The sequence below is a fragment of the Hemicordylus capensis genome, chromosome 11 (assembly GCF_027244095.1).
Source record: "Hemicordylus capensis ecotype Gifberg chromosome 11, rHemCap1.1.pri, whole genome shotgun sequence".
NCBI classification, from domain to species: Eukaryota; Metazoa; Chordata; class Lepidosauria; order Squamata; family Cordylidae; genus Hemicordylus; species Hemicordylus capensis.
The window spans coordinates 18899624-18913254 of record NC_069667.1 but is presented as its reverse complement, the minus strand read 5'-3'; the positions used below and the strand labels follow the sequence as shown (position 1 = coordinate 18913254).

Below are 13631 nucleotides of genomic sequence, written 5' to 3'. Positions count from 1 at the left end.
ATTTGCAAAGCCAGAATATGGCAACCCTAGGCAGCCACCTCCTTCTGCCATGACCTCTTTGAGAAAGAAAAATGGAGCCATGGAGGCATCTGCACAAAGCCTGGGAGAGAGCACCTAGTTTCCCCCAGCTACTTCCACCTTCATAGGTGCTGTATTAGAGGCTTTAAAAAGAAAAATCTAATTATCTTAGTGAGCCCAGGGACCATCAGGGATGCTACCGGCATCCCTGCAGGCGGGCCTTCATTCAGAATTAAGGAGCAGAGTGCCACTGAGCACCTGCGTCACCTAGAACCTTTTTTCAGCACCAGAAAGCAGAACTCTTACTCCTTGCATGCACAAATCCACTCCTCATAGTCTCCATTTCAGTAGCCGCCACCCCCTCCTCTTTTGGGAGGAGGGAGCCCTTTAGATAAACAATTGGGAATCAGAAGCTCTTGTGGATCTGCTGCAAATTGCCCAGAAATATGTATAGAAATATGTAAAATAAATAAATAAGAAAGACCTGAAAACATACCTGTTTAGTCAGGCTTTTAGTTTATTGTTTTAAAGCTTTGGGTTTTAGAGTTTTTATTTGTATTTTAAATTGTTTTAATCTTCTGCCTGGTGTAATTGTTTTAATCTTCTGCCTCTCCTCTGTGTGGAAGCAAGGTAGGAGGAAAAGCTGCCCATTTTTATATCTTACCTTGCTTCCACACAATCACTTCTACCCAGGTTTTCCTCTTACCTTGCTTCCACAAAACTGAAAATTGGGAGCGCACACTGCTCCCAAACCTCGGTAGATTTTTGTCTGTGTAGACAATACTTGCTTGCTAAGTTCTGATCTCTTTTTTCCCCGCTGCAAAATATCCAGCCAAAAGTTCTTCCCCTTTGCATTTCTGCACACACACACACTCATAAACGACCAGAAACCATCCATGCAAATGCACACAATCTTCTCCGTCCAGTCACAGCAAAGTAGTCAGTTTCTGGGTTGGCTTTTTTTGGTTGTTGGTGTTTTTTTTTAAGCATTCAACTGTTCTGTGGCTTTAAACGCAAGGCAATAAGGAACCTCTAGCTCTGCTGAATTCCACCAACCCCAGAAGAGGCAGGAAGATGCACTCACGGATGTGGGTTAGGCCTAACTGTCGCACATAAAATCTGAACCAAAGGCGGAGATCTGCAATCATGAACCCCGAAGAGCAAACCGTTACGTGGCTGATTTCACTGGGAGCCTTGAATTCCCCCAAGATGATGATCGGGGACCCTGTGCAGTTCCTCAAAAAGTCCCTGAAAGATGGGGTCGTGCTGTGCAGACTTCTTCTCCGTCTTCTTCCAGGGTCTATCGAAAAGGTAAGGAATTTCCACCAGCATCTCATCCACCTAGGCCTTTCTTGAATACCCCCGTTGGGAGTGACACGCCCTCCAGGATTTCACAGATGGAAAACAGTCCATGCATGGACCACTCCTCTTCTCATACGAGAGATACCCGAGTCCCCACTTCACACCGACAATTCCTGGAAGCTCTATTCCATCTGCTAGGCTCATTGATTCTACAGTAGCCTATGTAGACCTGATTTAAAACCCAAGGAGTTTGTTCCTTAGGATAAAGAGGCTGAGCAGTCACTTAATGGTACCATTGAGCTAAGGTCCTTCCCATAGACACCCATCTTTCCCAGCCCAGTTCTGATTTCAGGGACTGAACACAGGACCTTTTGCATTCAAAACATGTATCCTACCACTGTGCTATGGGAGGAAAGCTGGTCTTGTGGTGGCAAGCATGAATTGTCCCCTTTGCTAAGCAGGGTCCACCCTGGTTTGCATTTGAATGGGAGGTGACCTATGTGAGCCCTGTAAGATATTCCCTTTAGGGGAGGGGGCCGCTCTGGGAAGTCCCAAGTTCCATCCCTGGCACCTCCAAGGTAGGGCTGAGAGAGACTCCTGCTTGCAATCTTGGAGAAGCTGCTGCCAGTCAGTGTAGACAATACTGAGCTAGATGGACCAATGGTCTGACTCAGTATATGGCAGCTTCTTGCATGCCTACACAGAGACCAGAAAATGCCATTGCATATCAGCCATTCAAAATGAGTCTGATCAGCATATGAAACGGGCAGGCTATGCATTGTATAGGGAGTGGACGGGATGCAGCCTTGGGTCACTTGTATTTTGAACTACAACTCCCACCATCCCCAGCCACAATTGGCCACTGTGGCTGGGGATGATGGGGAGTTGTAGTCCCCAAACAAAAAGTTTCCCAAGACCGGGGAATGTAATTGGAATCTCTGGTAGGTCACCACTAGACGATTTGCAGTAGATTGGTGAGGGTTTCTAACTCCCGGCTGTTTCACAGTTGCAAGCGATAATTAGAAATAACAGAGAGGGAAAGGTAGCAGTTGTAGGAAGGTAGCAGTTAATTTGTTTTTGCTTTTCATTGTTTTAGTGGCTTGTTTTAATTGTAAACCTCCCTGAGCCATTTTTGGAAGGGCGGTATATCAATCAATCAATCAATCAGTCAGTCAAATAAATAAATAAAATTTACCATGGCCATCTCCTGCACAGTATGAGATGATGCCTTTCAGCATCTTCCTATATCACTGATGCCCAAATATAGGTGTTTTCCACCTATATTCAAAACGGCAACCTCTGGCTTGATAATCAAGTCATTTCCACGCTGCACCATTAGGTGGCTCAATAATAGCAATAGTAAAAGTAATATTTAGGCCCAGTCCTTGTATTACTCAGACAGCAGGAGGTTCACTGAAATGTTATCCCTTCCAGGACTGGATTGTGACATCCTGAGACCCTAAGTTAAGTCGTGCTTAAAAAGCCCCATAGCATTACACACACACACACACACACACACACACACACACACACACACACACACACAATTATTCTAATACAAAGAACAATGAAAACACAAATCATAAAGCTTTATTTTTATTTATTCATTCATTCATTCATTCATTCAGTTTCTATATCACCCTTCCAGAATGGCTCAGGGCGGTTTACAAATAAAACAAAAACAGTTAAAATCAATCCACAATTAAAACAAAGATTTTAAAATACCATAAAACAATAGTTAAACTATAAAAACAATTTTAAAACCCTGAAAAACCAAGTACATTAAAAACCCTTTACAGCCATTTACAAACTCTGGAAGGTCAGGCCAAACAGGTAGGTCTTAAGGGCTCCCCTAAAAGCCAATAAAGAGTTCAAATTACGGATTTCTGCCGGGAGTGCATTCCACAGCCCAGGAGCGGCTACAAAGAAGGCCCGCCTCTGAGTTGCCACCAGACGTACCGGTGGTAACTGGAGACGGACCTCCTCAGATGACCTTAGCGTGCGGTGGGGATCAGACCGAAGAAGGCGCTCTCTAAGGTAACCTGGGCGTAAGCCATTCAGGGCTTTAAAGGTAATAACCGGCACTTGGTGTTTTGCCCGGAAACACATCGGCAGCCAGTGCAGCTGTTTCAAAACAGGCATACTATGGTCTCTCCGAGTTTCCGAATCTAATAAAACCCTCGGATCTAATAAAAACACTTGTTTTGCAATAAGTTGGTTTGCATCAGAAATATCTTTAAATGAAGATACAAACTTGAAATTGTCTTTTAAAAACAACAACCCAGAGGCCCTTCATAAAGTGAGGCCCTGAGCTTACTTAGCTGGTGCCTAAATCCAGCAGTGATCCCTTCCCGTACTGCTGGGTCACATGACAAGTTCCAGATCATCTTGGATGAGCTGTTGGTGTAGCCCCTCCCAATGCTTGTGTTAACTTTAACCTTCCGAAAACAAAAACCTCATTGTAGCCATTAAAGCCACAGAGTTTTATGGAGCAAGGAAAAATACTCCATTGTAGCAGACACCCTCCCAAACTCCATGCCTTCTGAGGAAGCCAGGTCTTCACCAAACCCCAGAAGGAGTGTAGTGGGGAGGCCAGTGCACCTCCAGTGGGAGGGAGTTCCACAGTACTGGAGCCACCACAGAAAAAGCCCTGCTCTTAGTAGATGCCTACCTTCCCGTACCTGCAGCAAGGCCTCAGATGTAGAATGCAGTATGAGGAGGCACAAATGAGTAAAGGCCATCCTGGCGGTACCCAGGTCTAAGCCTGGCCTGGAGTATCATAGGAACATCGGAAGCTGCCATATACTGAGTCAGACCATCGGTCCATCTAGCTCAGTACAGTCTTCACAGACTGGCAGCGGCTTCTCCAAGGTTGCAGGCAGGACTCTCTCTCAGCCCTGTCTTGGAGATGCTGCCAGGGAGGGAACTTGGAACCTTCTGCTCTTGCCAGAGCGGCTCCATCCCCGGAGGGGAATATCATACAGTGCTCACACATGGATTCTCCCATTCATATGCAACCAGGGCAGACCCTGCTTAGCTAAGGGGACAAGTTATGCTTGCTACCACAAGGCCAGCAGGAAGCAGTTTCTGTTGAAAACAATCTAGAACATTTTAATGGCTTGATCTTGAGAAGAAATATTTGGGGGTGGGGGTGTTTCCAGAGATAACATCATGGTAACCTTTCTCAGGTCCCAAGCCATTTAGGGCCTCAGAGGTCAAAACAAGCACCTTGACTTGAGCCCAGAAATGGGGCGATTTTGCTTTCCCTCTTCCTTTCCTAATAGAGAAGAAAGAAGGGTTGGTTTGAAAGGAGGGAATGTGGATGATTTTAAAAGCAAAAAGAGCAGTGTGGGGAGAAGAGGAGAGGGCACCATTTGAGGCTCCCTTCCGGCATGGGTTGTCATGGTGTAAAGAACACAACGGAGGGAACTTAAGAAGAAAGAGGAAATGGCAACATCACTGCCGTAAGGTGTCATGCAAATGTTGAGTTCCTCCCCACTCTCTAAAGCAAGAACTTTTTCCACCACAAAACCAGGCCGTCTAAATGCCCTCCAACGACTGTCATTACACTGAAGACCTGTCCCATACGGCAGGGGTTCTCAAACCTGGGTCTGCAGATGTTTGTTGGACTACAACTCCCATCATCCCCAGCCACAATTGCCCCCTGTGGCTGGGGATGATGGGAGTTGTAGTCCAACAAACATCTGGGGACCCGGGTTTGAGAACCCCTGCCGTATACGGATGTGAAGAGGCAGGCCAGAAACTTCCAGGGATTTCTTTTTCTTTTCTTTTGAAGCTCTACATGACAAGCAGCCCTTGCTAAACTTCCTCCTTCTGCAGAACCGGGGTCATGTGTGTGGTGCGTGCGTGTATGTGTGAGAGAGTGTAACTGCACACTCTGCGCCTTCAAACCATGGTGTCGAAAATGATAGTGAAACCGCACCTTCTTGCAAACTGCCACGTTGGGATGGCTTTGCAGCGTTTAGCTGTTGTGTCTGTGTTGTGTTTTAGATTCTTCATTTTAGTTTGCCACTTTGGGTGGTTGTTTTCAACAACGAAAGGCGAGACAAAGCAAAACAAAAACAAATAAATGGATACAGCGGTAAAATAATTCAACATTTCTGTGTCCTGATCCTGTGTCAAGAGAAGCCAAATGCTTGTGCCCCCCCTCTCCCCCCTCCCTCCCCCTCTCTCCCCCCCCACCACTTTTTCTCTCCTTTTTTTTGGCATTGCTTACTCAGAGTTTGTTGTTTCACATAAGGAACATTGTAAGACATATGTCCACCCACTAAGCCCTGGAACAGTGTCAGATTTAGGCACAAACTAAGTAAGCTAAAGCTTCGGGCCTCACTTCATGAGAGGCCTCTGAATCGATATTAAAAATGACTAAATTTCCAGTTTTGCGTAACATGTTCTCATTTAAAGTTATTTCTAAGGCAAACAAGCTCATTGCAAGCTACCTGTTTTGGTAGATTATTCGTTCTTCGTGGCACCTTTGCCAATGCCAAATAAGACTACACCTTGATTCTTTCTATTGTCCTCTTTGTTAGAATAATACTGTTTTTTGGTTGTTTAAAGCTATGGGATCTTTGAAGCTTGACATAGCTTAGTCCCTCATCATGTCATAATCGGGCCCTACCCTAGAAGTCTATTGAGCAACAGCTCGTGAGATTTCACCATACCTTGCCACATACAACCTTTGCAACCATCCAAGTTGCATACCCAAATTCTTTCTGCACAGCTATTAACCCCTGCTCTCCCACCGTCCCTAATTTGATCAACTGTATTTTCTAGTCTCTCCCAATCACTATCCCAATGTGGATATTTTGGGCCATGCCTAGTTAGCATGTTGTTTGCCACTCTTTGGGATTCAGCTTCCTCCCTGGAGACTCTAGAATAAGGGTGTGTTTTGAAATGGAATGGGCAATGCGATTCGAGTCCGAACCAAACTAGAATTGAACTGCCCGATTCGCAAGCTGGTTCACTAGAACCTGCAGTGGTTTGGTTGGAACTGTCAAACCGGGTTCGACCTGGTTTGATTGCCCTGCTTGTAAAGGGAATCCTTACTGAAATCCCCTTTACAAGCCGGGCAATCCAGCTGGTCGAACTGGGCCCAGTTCAGTTTGAACTCAGACTAGCCCCCTCTTTTGGGAAGCTAGTCCAGTTCAAGCTCAAACTTGTTGAACTGGGCTAGTTCAAATTGAATCAATTTAGATTCAAACTGGTTTTGCCCACCTCTACTCTGGGAGGTAAATTGATCACTCATTCATTGACTGACAGGTGAGGCCCGTCATTGACCAGACAAAGTCATTTTGTGTAGATTACACTTAAAGGAAAGTTCAAGAAATTAAATATATGGAATAGAATTTTTGTATTCATGTGCTTGCAAAAGGGAAGTAAAAGAGCAGTTTGAAATGTGTAGGAGTTCATCTTCAAGCATTAGTCATTTTATTGAATGATTACCATATATGGTAAATTTGAATCATAGTAAATTTGAATCTAAAAAAGATCTTCTGCTTCTTGGTGGCATGGGGTTGTTTTGGAATTATTGATCTGGATACAGAGTGTTAAAATCTGTTGAGAACAATTACAGATAAATATGATTATATTTGGAATTTCTTCTAAAATATACCACCCAAAAATATTTTTTTCCCCTAACTCCACCCAGTAATTCCAATGTAAAAAGTAGTGCATTCGGCTAATTTAATGGCAGAATCGTGTATGCAAAATTTGGTATCTGTGGGTAATTGGGACATGTGGCTTTATTTTGCATTAAAACACCCACAAACAAACTCTTCAAAATATATAATAGATGTTTTTAAACCGCCCTTGATCCTAAGACGCCAGGACAGATAACAAGATGAAAACAATCATATTAAAACAACCTGAAAATATAGCAAGCACAGCCACATTCATTCATTCACTCACTCACTCATTCATTTAACATTTCTTTTCCGCTCTTCCTCCAAGGAGAGGAGAGCTGGTCTTGTGGTAGCAGGCATGATTTGTCTCCTTAGCTAAGCAGGGTTCACCCTGGTTGCATATGAATGGGAGACTAGAAGTGTGAGCACTGTCAGATCTTCCCCTCCGGGCTGGAGCCGCCCTGGGAAGAGCAGAAGGTTTCAAGTTCCCTCCCTGGTTTCTCCAAGATAGGGCTGAGAGAGATTCCTGCCTGCAACCTTGGAGAAGCCGCTGCCAGTTTGTGTAGACAATACTGAGCTAGATGGACCGATGGTCTGACTCAGTATATGGCAGCTTCAGGGGCGGAGCTACCATTGGGCGAATGGGTTAAAAGAACCCGGGCCGCACCCAATCAGGGGCCGCACTTCACGGCCCCAACACCCCCCCGCGTCTGGTGTAAGACGCGGGGCTGCTGGTTTAGCTCCTGAGTGGGGGCCAAGCGGCCCCTGTTCGAGAGTTAAAGGGCCGCTGTGTTTGTGGTGCGGTCAGCAGCACCAGCCTGAGTCTAGCTCCCGAAGGAGCCGTGCAGGCCCTTTGGGAGTTAAACGGTTAAACTCGCTCCCTCCTCCCTTCCCAACTGGAGTCAGACCATGCCCCCATGTCTGATGTCAGATGCAGGGGGCGGAGTCGGTGGGGCTGCCGCTGTGGCTGCACACAGGCCGCTGGCGGTCAGGCGCCGCCACTGGGCAGCTTCCTATGTTCCTGTGTTCCAAGGAGCCCAGAGTTACGTGTATCCTCACAACAGCCCTGTGAGGTAGGTTAGGCTGAGAGATACATGACTTGCCCTGAGTTTCATGGCTGAATTTAAAAAGAGAGTCGAGGGGAACTAATTGGCCAGAAGTCTGGATAAAAAGAGCAGCCTCCATTTTCTTCCGAAAGGCTGAGAGAGAGGGAGCCATGCCGGTCCAAGGTCTCAACTGAGAGCAGGTTCCACAGCCTGGGCGCAATCACCAAGAAGGCCCTGCCCTTTATGCCCAACAAACTAGCCTCAGCAGGTGTTAGCAAGAGGAGCAAAGCCCTCCCAGGCGACCTACTCAGATGGGCAGATTAAACTGGGAGCAGGTGGACCCTAAAGAACCTGGAGGCATTTAGGACTTTAAAGGTAATAACCAGCACCTTGAAACGTGCCCGGAAACAAATGGGCAGCCCGTGCAGTGTGCCTTCAAGATCGGTGCACTGTGTGCAATCCTAGAAACCAATCTGGCAGCTGCATTCTGCACCGCCAGTAGTCTCCAAATGCTTTCCAACGGCACACAGAGCCCATTGCAATCATCCAATACGTCTCAGGGTGGGTGAGTGGATGCATCTTGTCCTTTGCACCTGCGCACATGAATACTGAGGCTCTGTGCAGCATGCGGCCTTCCCTCTCATACACTGCAGCCGCAATGAGCTCTGTTTTGAGCCATTAATATCCTGCAGCGTTATGTTTCTCTTGTGTGTCTTTCACCCAAAGGACAAGCACACCCATTTGAAGGCTGGTGATTCAGAGCAAATGAACAGAGCGAGCCAGAATACAGAAGGGAGGCTTCAGCAGTGGATATTAAGTTGCAGTGCAGAAGAAAGGAACGTGGGAAGCTGCATTCTACGGAGTCAGACTATTGGTCCATCTAGCTCAGTATTGTCTTCACAGACTGGCAGCGGCTTCTCCAAGCTTGCAGGCAGGAATCTCTCTCAGCCCTATCTTGGAGATGCTGCCAGGGAGGGAACTTGGAACCTAGATGCTCTTCTGAGAGTGGCTCCATCCCCTGAGGGGAATATCTTGCAGTGCTCACACTTCTAGTCTCCCATTCATAGGCAACCAGGGTGGATCCTGCTTAGCTGAGGGGACAAGTCATGCTTGCTACCACAAGACCAGCTCTCCTCTCCTCTTCCACTGAGCTACAGCCCTATCCCCTAAGGCCGGGGTTCTCAAACTAGGGCCCCCAGATCTTGTTGAACTATAACTCCCATCATTCTCAGTCCCAATCGCCAGTGATATCTGTGGGCCCAGTACCGCTGCCCTAAGGGGAATATCTGTTGGTGCTCACACATGTAGCCTCCCATCCAAAGGAAAACCAAGACAGACCCTGCTTAGCCAAGAGGACAATTCATGCTCGCTGCCACAAGACCAGCTCTTCCTCCTCGCACAGATCCCTTGAAATACAAAATGAGGTGTTAAAGAGTCTCCCTGTTTGCCTCTGTGAAATACTAGGGGTACATGGTTCACAAACATTCTACTACTGCTACGAATATTTTATATCCTGCTCTTCAACCAAAGTTCTCAAAGCGGTTTACATAGAAAAATAAAGACATAAATAAGAGGGTCCCCTGTCCCCAAAGGGGTCACAATCCAAAAAGAAACGTAAGGTTGACACCAGAAACAGCCACTGGAGGGATGCTGTGCTGGGGATGGATAGGGCCAGTTGCTCTCCCGCTCCTAAATAGAAGAGAATCACCACTTTAAAAGGTGCCTCTTTGCTCCATTAGCAGGGGTTAGTTAGCAGGGTTATTCTGTAATCCTTTGCATCCTGTTACCCAAAATGAAACTAATTAGATTTTTTTCTTTCTTTCCAGAGTTGAGGGAGGGCTTGTTTATTCTCTTGTAATTACACCCACATTTGCCTTCCTATCCTCATCCCCCTTCTTTAGGAATCTGGCCACACTTAATAGCAAGCAGAATTGCCCCCTGTGCTAAGCAGGGTCTGCCTTGGTATGCATTTGGATGGGAGATGTGTGAGCACTGTCAGATATTCCCCTTAGGGGATGAGGCAGCTCTGGGAAGAGCATCCATCCACATTTATTTATTTCTTTATTTCTTTGATTTATATACCGCCCTTCCAAAATGGCTCAGGGCGGTTGCATGCTTGCATGCAGAAGGTTCCCTGGCATCTCCAGACAGGGCTGGGTGAGACTCCTGCCTGCAACCCTGGAGAAGCCACTGCCAGTCTGTGTTTATAATACTGAGCTAGATGGACCAATGGTCTGACTCAGTATACAGCAGCTCCCTATGTTCCTGTGCTTGGAACGGAGGGCAACCTCATTCTCAGAGGTTCCAAATCCAACACGAGCCGCATCGTTTCCTCGTTGACTTGTTCCCTTGGCTTGCCTCCTCCTTCCTGGGCTGACAGCTTGCCTCCCACCCACCCGCCCACCGGAGTCCACCCCCTTGTGAAAATCTAGCCCGCACCAAGCTGTCTCAGCCAGTCTTCCAAACACACACACACACACCGTCTAATATCAACCCAGACTTGCTGGGAACAGAACAGGCTCTTCTGACAGAAGCTGTCACATACTGATTGCTGGGTTTGGATTCTTTTAGTACTGCCGGGAGCCCAAGACAGAAGCGGACTGCATCGGCAACATCAAGGAGTTCTTGAGTGGGTGTGCCGCGCTTAAAGTGCAGGTGAGTGTCAACATATTCCGGAGTTGAGCCTATGAGGAGGGTCAGCCACCTTATAGGAAGTCAGAATCTTGGTCTGCTGTGACCCACAGCAGCTCTCCAAGGTCAGAGAGACATCTTTTCTGGAGGACAGCTGGTCTTGTGGGAGGACGCACGATTTGTCCCCTTTGCTAGTCAGGGTCTGCCTTGGTTTGCATTTGAATGGGAGACTACATGTGTGAACACTTCCCCTTAGGGGATGGGGCTGCTCTGCTCTGGGATGGGGCTGCTCTCCAAGTTCCCTCCCCAGCATCTCCACATAGGGCTGAGAGAGACTCCTGCCTACAACCTTGAAGAAGCTGCTGCCAGTCTGGGAAGACAATACTGAGCTAGATGGACCAAGGGTCTGACTCGGTAGGCAGCAGCTTCCTATGTTCCTCAATGCCAAGAATTGAACCTGGGACCTTCTGCATGCAAAGCACATGCTCTTCCACTCAACTATGGCTTGTCCCTGTAATTCAGGGGCATGCGTTCGGCTGAGTGATCTACTGGTCGATCAAGCTCCATGTGGTCTACTCTGACCAGCAACCAGTTTCCCAAAGATTCAGGTAAGGGAGTCTACTAGTCCTGTGATTCAAGATCTTTTAACTGGAGATGCTGAGGTTTGATCCTCGGACCTTCTGCATGCAAAGGATGTGTTCCACCATTGAGCTAAGACCTTGCCCTGTTACTATTCTGTTTCAGGGTGCATCCAGACATATACAAGGACCTTATCAGGTTATGCCCAGGTTTTCTGGCAGAGATTTCGCCAGGGTCTCAGGCAGAGACGGGTCTATCTCAGAACCTGCTGCCTGCGATTCTCTTAGCTGGAGATACCTGGGACCAAACCTGGAAACTTCTCCATGCATAATCATTAATACGTAGTTCCCATTGAGGGGAGAGGTTGAAAAGGCATCAGTAATCCAAAAAGCTTCGGTGTAAGATGAGAGTTAAAAGGCTTTTGGTTTCCCCTTGTGTTCTAAGAAGTGTGGAAATCACAAGTGAGGGTGCCCATCTTAATGTCTGCATTATATAAGCTGTAACAACTTTGTGGTCTTAAATATTATAAAGTAAAGTTGTGCCCTCGAGTTGGTGTCGATTCCTGGCAGCCACAGAGCCCTGTGGTTGTCTTTGGTAGAATCCAGGAGGGGTTGACCATGGCCTCCTCCCACACAGTGTAAGATGATGCCTTTCAGCACCTTCCTATATTGCTGCTGCCCAATATAGGGGTTTACCAGCGGGGATTCGAACCGGCAACCTCCTGCTCTCTAGGCCAGTCATTTCTCCGCTGCGCCATGAGGTGGCTTTCTTGTATATTACACTGCTTTAGAAATGAGGCTCCATGCACCCACACTCTTCCTTGGTCTTTCAACTCAAGATTGGGCTGGGTAGGGATGCCTACAGGGAGAAATTCAACAGGTGCAGCTCCCCCCTTAATGTATTAGAGATGACCTTGGTGAATTTCTGCCTGGTGCATCTCTACAAGGAGTAGTTCTTGTCTCTACCACCAACAACCTGTTTGGATATAAAGCATGGATAAGTCAGCAAGAACACCATGCCAGGATTCAAATGCATGAGGAGAAGCATTGAGTGAATCAGGAAGAACTCCAGCAGGTTGGAGGTGTGAGGGAAGTAGGCAGGGTCATAGGAAGATAGGAAGCTGCCATATACTGAGTCAGACCATTGGTCTATCTAGCTCAGTACTGTCTTCACAGACTGGCAGCGGCTTCTCCAAGCTTGCAGGCAGGAATCTCTCACAGCCCTATTTTGGAGAAGCCAGGGAGGGAACTTGGAACCTTCTGCTCTTTCCAGAGCAGCTCCATCCCATAAGGGGAATAACTTACAGTGCTCACACTTCTAGTCTCCCATTCATATGCAACCAGGGTGGATCCTGTTTAGCTAAGGGGACCAGTCATGCTTGCTACCACAAGACCAGCTCACCTCCCTGAGACCAGCTCTCCTCCCTAGTCCACAGAGGGCACTTTGATAAGGGCCCCCTCAAACCTGAAAGCTCTATACATGGTCCTCCGCATTTTATCATCACAACAACCCTGCAAAGTAGGTTAGTCTGAAAGAGAGCACCTGGCTCAAACTCCCCCAGTGAGTCTTGTGGCTGAATGGGGGTTTGTACCTGGGCCTCCCAAGTCCGCTGCTCTAACCACTACACCACAATCTCACTGTCTAGGCAAGACTTTGGTTCATTCTTGTTTACTGCCTCCTGGCTGTTGTTTAGGGGTGGAATTCCCAACCTTGGGCCCCCTGATGATGTTGGACCAGAATTCCCATCATCCCCAGCCCCAACCGTCAAAGGCCATTGGGGCTGGGGATGATGGGAGTTGTGATCCATCAGCATCTGAGGATCTAAGGCTGGGAACCCCTGGTTTAGGGATGGAATTCTGTTGCTTCTTATAACAAGTGGTGGTGTTTATTTTATTTTCATTCATAATATTTATACACCGTCACTCAAGTTCCACGGCAGTTTAGAAACAAATATAAATAGTTAAAAACAATTAAAATGGTTTTTTTTAAAACACCAACAATTTAAATGTATGCTGTAACGGATAATTTGGCTGTACAGTTTTATGTGTATTGCCTGGTATTTCCTTGGAATGGAAAGATGGGATAAAACAAATATCTTTGATAAATATAATTATCATTATTATTATTATTATAATTTTAAAAAAACATGGATTCCAGAATCACAGGTTCTACTTTTTCACAAGCACGTCACAACATTGGGGTGCTCTAGTTTGTTTATTTATTTTTATTTATTTGATTTCTATACTGCCCTTCCAAAAGTGGCTCAGGGTGGTTTCTGGTCCATCATCTCTTTAGCGGTGCTGGTTTTGCTGGCTTTCAGACTGGGTTTACCAATGAGAAAGAACAGGGCTGGCCCATCAGCTAGGCCGATCTAGGTGGTTGCCTAGGATACCCATTGTGGGTGGGGGGCACA

The 13631-nt window shown here is 46.8% G+C and overlaps 1 protein-coding gene across 1 annotated transcript in view; it reads left to right on the top strand.

Moving 5' to 3' along the window:
* Positions 1-10483: 10483 nt before the first annotated feature.
* ARHGEF6 (Rac/Cdc42 guanine nucleotide exchange factor 6) overlaps positions 10484-13631 on the top strand; it is a 54846-nt gene continuing 51698 nt past the window's right edge. The window contains exon 1 of the mRNA XM_053273955.1: positions 10484-10663. The gene's annotated coding sequence lies outside the window, so the exon portion shown is untranslated. The remainder of the gene's footprint in view (positions 10664-13631) is intronic.